Genomic DNA, 8,302 nt, shown 5'->3' on the forward strand with positions numbered 1-8,302 from the left:
GCTGCTTTAGTCTCATTTTGTTCCATGCAGAGCGGAGAAGAGAGATGTGCCTTCATGGAAAACCTCTGAGCTATTCTCTGTTTAACTGAGAATGACATCAGCGCAATCAATTGTAGGTATAAGGGACTCTCTTAATAAGGCATTGGGCTACTACGAGTCGCCAGAACAGCTTCAATGCACCTTGGCATAGATTCTTCAAGTGTCTGGAACTCTATTGGAGGAACGCAACACCATTCTTCCATGAGAAATTCCAGGCGCCGCTCTCCAGAATCTCCCATAAGTATTCAATTGGGTTGAGATCTGGTGACTGAGACACACACACACCCTGTAAACCCCACTATGCTACTTTAAGACCCCTCTTTCAAAGTCACTGAGATCTCTTCTTCTAGCCATGATAGCCAAAATAATGGACAACTGGGCATTTTTATACATGACCCTAAGCATGATGGAATGTTAATTGCTTAATTAACTCAGGAACCACACCTGTGTGGAAGCACCTGATTTCAATATTCTTTGTATCTCTCATTTACTCAAGTGTTTCCTTTATTTTGGCCGTTAAATATAGATTCAGAGACGCATTGACGTCGTAGACACAACATCCACTATATGTTGTCAGTTTATCTTTTTTGAAAAACTTAGCAGACAGTTGCTGTCTTGAAGCCTACTTTTACCAATCATTGTGGCCTGAAGCAAGGCTAAATAAGTTAATTAAAGTTTATTCATGTTATTCAACAGGTCAGAGAAATATAATCCTCCAGTTTTCTTTCCAAGCAGATCTCTCCTTTTCCGTTTTGGTTTGTAATAGTATTTGCGGTTCACAGCGGCATGCTATTTTGGTCATAGCTCTTAATGATGATCGGTGTGTTATTGCTCACCAGAGCATAGCAAATTGCTGTTATGTTGTTTGCCTGGGCCTAATCTAATTGGCACATTGTCACAAAAGTAATTATCTGTCATTTAAATTGATGCCATAACTACAAGTTAGGGACGCACCTGCTGCCACCAGCCTGGCTGAGAATAAATAAGGATGCAGGCCCAGTCCCCCTCCCTCCCTGTGTCCCTGTAGTACAGGAGAATGTGAAGGAACTCAGCCAAATCGGCCTCTGTTTCTCAGCCACTGACTGTATCTAATGTAACATATAACATATAACTTCTTCGAGCCACCCCTGCTATGATGGTGAGGGCTGACAAGGTTGCTCTTACTCTCATCATCCCCAAACTAACAGGATCTCGCCCTCTCCCGATTGACAGGCTGCATGGGTCAGAATTAAGCTTGCCTTGCCTTTCATCAGCACCAGTGTGGCGCCACTATGAACATGGATCTTGAAATATGATACTATATTACACTGATACAGTGTTTCTAATGCCTGATGTCACTAGGCAAAAATAAGTCATGTTTCAGGAAAAAGAGATAGCATGTGTAATGAATGTACACAGACACCTGTGGGTGTGGGTTAGAGAGGGCTAACATACCTCCCCTTATAAAGCCCCTAAGAGCTTCTTACATATGAGAGAGCTGTGTGGGCTGTATGTGTTTGTGTGAGAGAGAGTTCAAAGACAGGGCCTCCTCCACCAAGCACAGCACTGCAGGATAATCTGATTAGCGCTGGAAAGATCCTGTCTCACCCAACACTATGAGCACCAATGCTGTGAGGTTTGAGTAAAAAAAATTATATATTTTTGGTGGTTAAAAAAAAAACACTCTAGAATGTATAAAACTAAATAGAAAGTATGTAGAAATTATAATGGACCTATATGTTTTCAAATAACTGCACTTTGCTGGCCCACAAATTGCTTTTGACAAACAAATCGTTCTGAAAACAATCTGTGTGGCACTCTGTTCATTTTAAAATCCCAATGTGGCCCTCGAGGCAAAAATTACACCAACCTGTTTCTGAGCATCAAGGACTTTTTTTCATGAGCTGGAAAAGCTGTCAGTAATTGGTTGAAGCAATCCAAATGCCCACTTCATCCACTTCAACAAGGCTACCCACGAATGATAATTTAATGACCATTTCATAAGAATGTCTCTAGTTGGGACTGGATGAAAACATCTTGAGGTCTAAGATATCAAGATATTAAACTGTATTACTCTTTCTTCGGCATTGGTGCAACCTCTTTTTTAAATGTTGTGCTAAAAGTTAGAGCCTTGATATAAACTGAGAGTATGGTCATGAAATACTTATTTTTGATTTCTAAATTGCTTCTGCCCTTGGGAAGAGCTCTTTCTCTCGCGATCAAAAATAACCTTGAAAACAGTGTCAATCCTCACAGTCAGTACCAGGTCCTTGCTGCTTTAAGTAGTTGCATTCACAGCACCTACCAGGCCTACGCAGATATGTGAGTCCCAGAGTGAGAACTCATGAGTAATGGGATATCACAGATCAGGAATGGGGGAGAAAGCTTATTTTTGTCCTCTGAATAACATTAAAAATTTAAACTATGAGAGGAAGAACACTATGATGAATCTGACCTTATTCATTTGTGCTTTAAATAAACCAGGATTCATTTCTGACAGTGGTAGGAAATGGTGATGACCGAGCCTCAGCCCAGAATCCCACTTACCAACTCTGTCGCTCACTAAAATGGAATAAAGTCAAACGGAGATCCAATATGATATTGAGATGAAAGGTCTACATTATAAGGTAAGTGATATCCCTCACCAAAGCATGGCTGCACAAAAACTGCATGGGCATGCATTGTCATGTAATACTCCCTCACTGTAGCTCTTTGTACTGAGATGTTGACATGGTCTCCTTTGTTGTATGTGAGTCTAATATTATTCAATGTTAGTAGGGGAGAGTTGAGCCATTTTCTACATTCAGCAGCACTCCGTCAAGGGAAATGTATATTGAGTGTACAAAACATTAGGACCACCTTCCTAATATTGAGTTGCAAGCCTTTTTTGCTGTCAGAACAGCCTCAGTTCGTCAGGGCATGGACTCTACAAGGTGTTGAAAGTGTTCCACAGAGATGTTGGCCCATGCTGACTCCAATGCTTCCCATAGAATGGTGGACCATTCTTGATACACACAGGAAACTGTTGAGCGGGAAAAACTCAGCAGCACTGCAGTTGTTGACACACTAAAGCCGGTGCGCCTGGCACATACTACAATAACCCATTCAAAGGCACTTAAATATTTTATCTTGCCCATTCACCCTCTGAATGGAACACATACACACTCCCATGTCTCAATTGTCTCAAGGCTCAACATTTCTTCGTTAGCCTGTCTCCTCCCTTCGTCTACCAGTGGTTCGTCTACCACAGGTGTAGACCTTCCCAAACTTTTTATCGTCTTCAACCCCTTCAAACATTCAACCTCCAGCTGCGTACCTCCTCTAGCACCAGAGTCAGCGCACTCTGAAATGTTGTTTTTTGCCATCATTGTAAGCCTGCCACACACACACTATATGATACATTTATTAAACATAAGAATGAGTATCAAAGAGCTCTTATAGGACCAGGGCACAAATAATAACATACATAATAATAATCAGTCATTTTTCTCTTTACTTAGCCATCTTACATATAAAACCTTATTTGTTCATAAAAAAAAAGTGAATAACTCACCATAGGTTAATGAGAAGGAAGTGCTTGAAAGGATGCACATAACTCTGCAATGTTGGGTTGTATTGGAGAGAGTCTCAGTCTGTTTCCATACACAGTCTGTGCCTGCATTTAGATTTATTCTAGTGAGGGCCGAGAATCCATTCTCACATAGGTATGTGCCTGCAAAGGGCATCAGTGTCTTAACACCGCGATTTGCCAAGGCAGGATACTCTGAGTGCAGCCCAATCCAGAAATTTGGCAGTGGCTTCTGATTAAGTTCAATTATCACAGAACCACATGTTGCAATTTCGATGAGGCTCTCTTGTTCAGATGTCGGTAAGTGGACTGGAGGCAGGGCATGAAAGGGATAACGAATCCAGTTGTTTGTGTCATCCGTTTCGGAAACGTACCTGCGTAATTGCACACCCAACTCACTCAGGTGCTTCATTAATTTGCACACTAAAAATCATACAATGATGGAAACACCTGTGTGTTGTCCTTGTTAATGCAGACTGAGAAGTGCAGAGAATTTTGTCCCACGCATTGAATATAGTTGCAGAGAGTCTCTGTAATCCTAGATTCAGATAATTTAGGCGAGAAAAAACATCACCCAGATAGTCCAGCCGTGCAAGAAACTCATCATCATGCAAGCGGTCAGACAAATGAAAATTTTGGTCAGTAAAGAAAACTTTAAGCTCGTCTCTCAATTAAAAAAAGAAAATACACAAGAGTTCAGGGGCCTTGCTTTAACAAAGTTAACCATTTTCACTGTAGTGTCCAAAACGTCTTTCAAGCTGTCAGGCATTCCCTTGGCAGCAAGAGCCTCTCGGTGGATGCTGCAGTGTACCCAAGTGGCGTCAGGAGGAACTGCTTGCACGTGCATTACCACTCCACTATGTCTCCCTGTCATGGCTTTTGCACCATCAGTACAGATACCAACACATCTTGACCACCAGAGTCCATTTGATGTCACGAAACTGTCCAGTACTTTAAAAATATCCTCTCATTTTGTCCTGGTTTCCAGTGGTTTTCAGAAGAGAATGTCTTCCTTAATTGAATCTCCTGAGGTGGAATAGGTTTTGTCGTGCTGCTTCACGACGATCAGGCCTACCACTGTTTTGTCAATAGTATGGGGCTTGCCTGTCCTAGCCACTCGGTAGCTCATCATATAAGACGCTTCCAGCCATTTCTTAGTAATGGTATCTGTTGCTTTTATACATGTCTTACTACTCAAAAGTCGTCTTAATTCTTGCTCAAAAAACTCCCGTGGCTTAGTTTTCAAATTGGCATGTTGTTTCTAAATGTCTGCGCAAGAGTGAAGGTTTCATCGAGTTGTGAGATAGAACTTTTGCACATATAACACACTGTGGCACTACTCCCAATATAAGTGAACCCCAAATCAATGCAGTTCCCATCATATTTGCGCCATATTTGGTGCTTTTCCAGGTAGGGGGCAGTAGCTTTTCGGCTGCATCAAATTCACAACTGTCAGTGTCCATGCTAGCTGGGCTAACAATAAATGTAGAATTGCTAATGCTAGCATTGGATGTGCTCATGGAAGCAGAACAACTTGTGTCGTCGACAGGTGCAGGTGTAGTAGTACTGCTGGTAGTAGACACAGGCCTTACTTTTTTAAACCATTTATCCATTTCGAGCTAACGGAATGAGCAGCAGCTACGTTTGGCTACATACGGAACGTTAGTAATAGTTAATGTGATTGGATGTTAATTATTTGGCTAGGTTACCTATGACATTGTGTTATTTCGCTGAACGCTAGATGGTTTAATTTTATTTTTGGCAATGAAATGAGCCTACTCAGGGGAGTGAAAAACCTCACCCAAATGGAAAATATAAATGGACTGTTTGAAAATGTGAATGAAAAAAAGGAAAACATTTAAAAATGTGAATGTGAATTACATTTTTATTTGGCGTACCCCTGACGGCATTGCGTACCCCCGAACCCCAGTTTGGGAACTGATCTACACTGATTGAAGTGGATTTAACAAGTGACGTCAATAAGGGATTGTAGCTTTCGCCTGAATTCACCTGGTCAGTCTATGTCATGTAAAGAGCAGGTGTTCCTAACATGTTGTACACTCAGTGTATTACTGTAATATTACTGTAAGGAATATATTACCACTAATCACTGGTCCCAAGTGATTCAGCTGCAATTTGTCTATTTTTCCACATTAAAACCTGGAGAAGGAACTCTGTCTTGTGTATTGTTTTGGTATAACTGGCATCATTATTGCTTAAATGGCAAATGCGAGAAAGTACAGACATTTTTGCGAATATGGCAACCATGTACTGGGTATGTTTCTATCAGAAGCGCCAGCTCTACGCACGGTATTCCCAGTTCGCCAGCACAACCCAGTGCAGCCTGTTCCAGCTCCCCGTACTTGCCGTGCTACAGGGGGTATTCAGCCAGGACGCGCTGTGCCAGCTTTACGCTCCAGACCTCCAGTGCACCTCCACGGTCCAGTATATCCTGCACCGGCTCTACGCACTATACCTCCAGTGCACCTTCATAGCCCAGTACGTCCTGTGCCAGCTCTCCACACTCACCGAGCTAAAGTGGGTATCCAGCCAGGACGCGCTGTGGCAGCTCCACGCACCAGGCTTCCAGTGCATCTCCCCAGTCCGGTGAGACCTGTTCCGGTTCCACGTGCCAGGCCTCCATTGTGTCTCCCCAGCCTGGTAAGCCCTGTGGCAGCTCCACGCACCTGGCGTCTAGTACGTCTCCTCAGTCCGGTGAGACTTGTTCCGGCTCCACGTGCAAAGCCTCCAGTGATGATCCATGGCCCAAAGCCTCCAGTGATGATCCATAGAATGAAGCCTCCAGTGATGATCCATGGACGACGCTTCCAGTGATGATCCATGGCACGAAGCCTCCAGTGATGATCCATGGCCCGAAGCCTCTAGTGATGATCCATGGCACGAAGCCTCCAGTTGATGATCCATGGCACGAAGCCTCCAGTGATGATCCATGGCACGAAGCCTCCAGTGATGATCCATGGCCCGGAGCCTGCAGTGATTATCCATGGCACGAAGCCTCCAGTGATGATCCATGGCACGAAGCCTCCAGTGATGATCCATGGCCCGGAGCCTGCAGTGACGATCCATGGCACGAAGCCTGCAGTGACGATCCAGTGAAAGGAGCCTCCAGCGAAGGCCCCCAGTCCGGAGCCTCCAACGACGGCCCCCAGTCCAGAGCCTCCAGCGACGGTCCCCCGACCGGAGCCTGCAGCAACGGTCCCCAGTCCGGAGCCTGCAGCGACGGTCCCCAGTCCGGAGCCTGCGGCGATGATCCACGGTCCGGTTCCTCCGGCAACGATCCACGGTCCAGAGTCTCCGACAACGATCCATGGTCCAGTTCTATGGAAGCTGAGGGATCAGCGTGCGGAGCGGGGTCTACGTCCGAATCGGAGCCGCAAAAGAGGATAGATGCCCACCCAGACCTTCCCCTATAGAGTCAGATTTTGCGGCTGGAGTCCGCACCTTTGGGGGGGGGGGGTACTGTCACGCCCTGACCTTAGAGAGCCTGTATATTTCTCTATTTAGTTAGGTCATGGTGTGAGATGGGTGTGCATTCTATGTTTTCTGTTTCTTTGTTTTTGGCCGAGTGTGGTTCCCAATCAGAGGCAGCTGTCTATCGTTGTCTCTGATTGGGGATCATACTTAGGCAGCCCTTTTTCCCACATTTAGGTTGTGGGATCTTGTCTTTGTTTGTAGCATGTGTTGCACTCCGAAGCTTTACGTTCATTGTGTTGTTTATTGTTTTTTTTGGTGGAACATTTAATAAATAAAATGTACGCCTACCTCGCTGCACCTTGGTCCGGTCATTCTACCACTAACGATGGACGTAACAATTAGCCCACACAGCTACAAGGATGCACTTTCATGCTAGGACCCCATCTGATGTATAGAAAAATCTTAAACTTATCTACTTTGGTTTAGATACAGGCATCATGAAACCTCTTAATACAATATATTAATTAGACTTTTTTGGACCTAACATGCTTACCACTTTTTCTATGTGGTTTCTTCCTTCAGACATGAAATAATGACCTCTTCCAAAATATTTGGTCAAATTATACATTTTGAGTATGGTTTCCTAGAAACACGGGTGGCTCAGCTTACCCCTTCGGCTCAACTTAGCCAACTCTCTCCTACTTAGAAATGATCAAATGTCTTTTGTGATTTTCCTTTTTCTGATGTGACAAATAAATCCTCTTGAAACATTTGCATTTCAGTTTCTTCAGGGCACTGGACGATGACTGTCTCTTGAAGTGTTTATCATCTTTATGTATCTCCTTATTCATAGAACTGATGTGGAGCTTTAAATCCTCCTGATGTGTGGTTTGATAAAGTTGCCACTGATCTCAATGCAGCTGTCAAGGCCTTTCCTTGGAGGGCCATGCTTTGCCCTTGACAAATTGGGTTCTGAAAGGCAATTCCTTCTGCAGGGCTTGAAAATAGAAGCGTCAGCTTGACAAGACAGGAAGAGGCTCCTTCTGGAGATTGGGCTATAAATAAAATGAAGTAGGGAGCCCCTCCCTTTTTCATTCTTGTCGTCCAGACTGGAGCTGCTCAGTCAGAGTTGAGGTTGTCTGTGATAATCTTATCTGACTATGATGGCTAGCAGAGAGGGACAAAGGGGCTACATCCAGACTGCAGCTCTGATGGGCCACTGATTGCATAGCTGTCCAATACAGGGACAGTTTCTGTGGAAAGGATGAATGATATGTGTCC

At 44.1% G+C, this 8,302-nt stretch overlaps 1 pseudogene; it reads left to right on the forward strand.

Moving 5' to 3' along the window:
• Positions 1–6,340: 6,340 nt before the first annotated feature.
• LOC149980013 (uncharacterized) lies at positions 6,341–7,020 on the forward strand (annotated as a pseudogene).
• Positions 7,021–8,302: the final 1,282 nt, after the last annotated feature.

This window comes from Oncorhynchus mykiss, chromosome 10 (assembly GCF_057628025.1).
Source record: "Oncorhynchus mykiss isolate SJ-2025 chromosome 10, ASM5762802v1, whole genome shotgun sequence".
Taxonomy (NCBI): domain Eukaryota; kingdom Metazoa; phylum Chordata; class Actinopteri; order Salmoniformes; family Salmonidae; genus Oncorhynchus; species Oncorhynchus mykiss.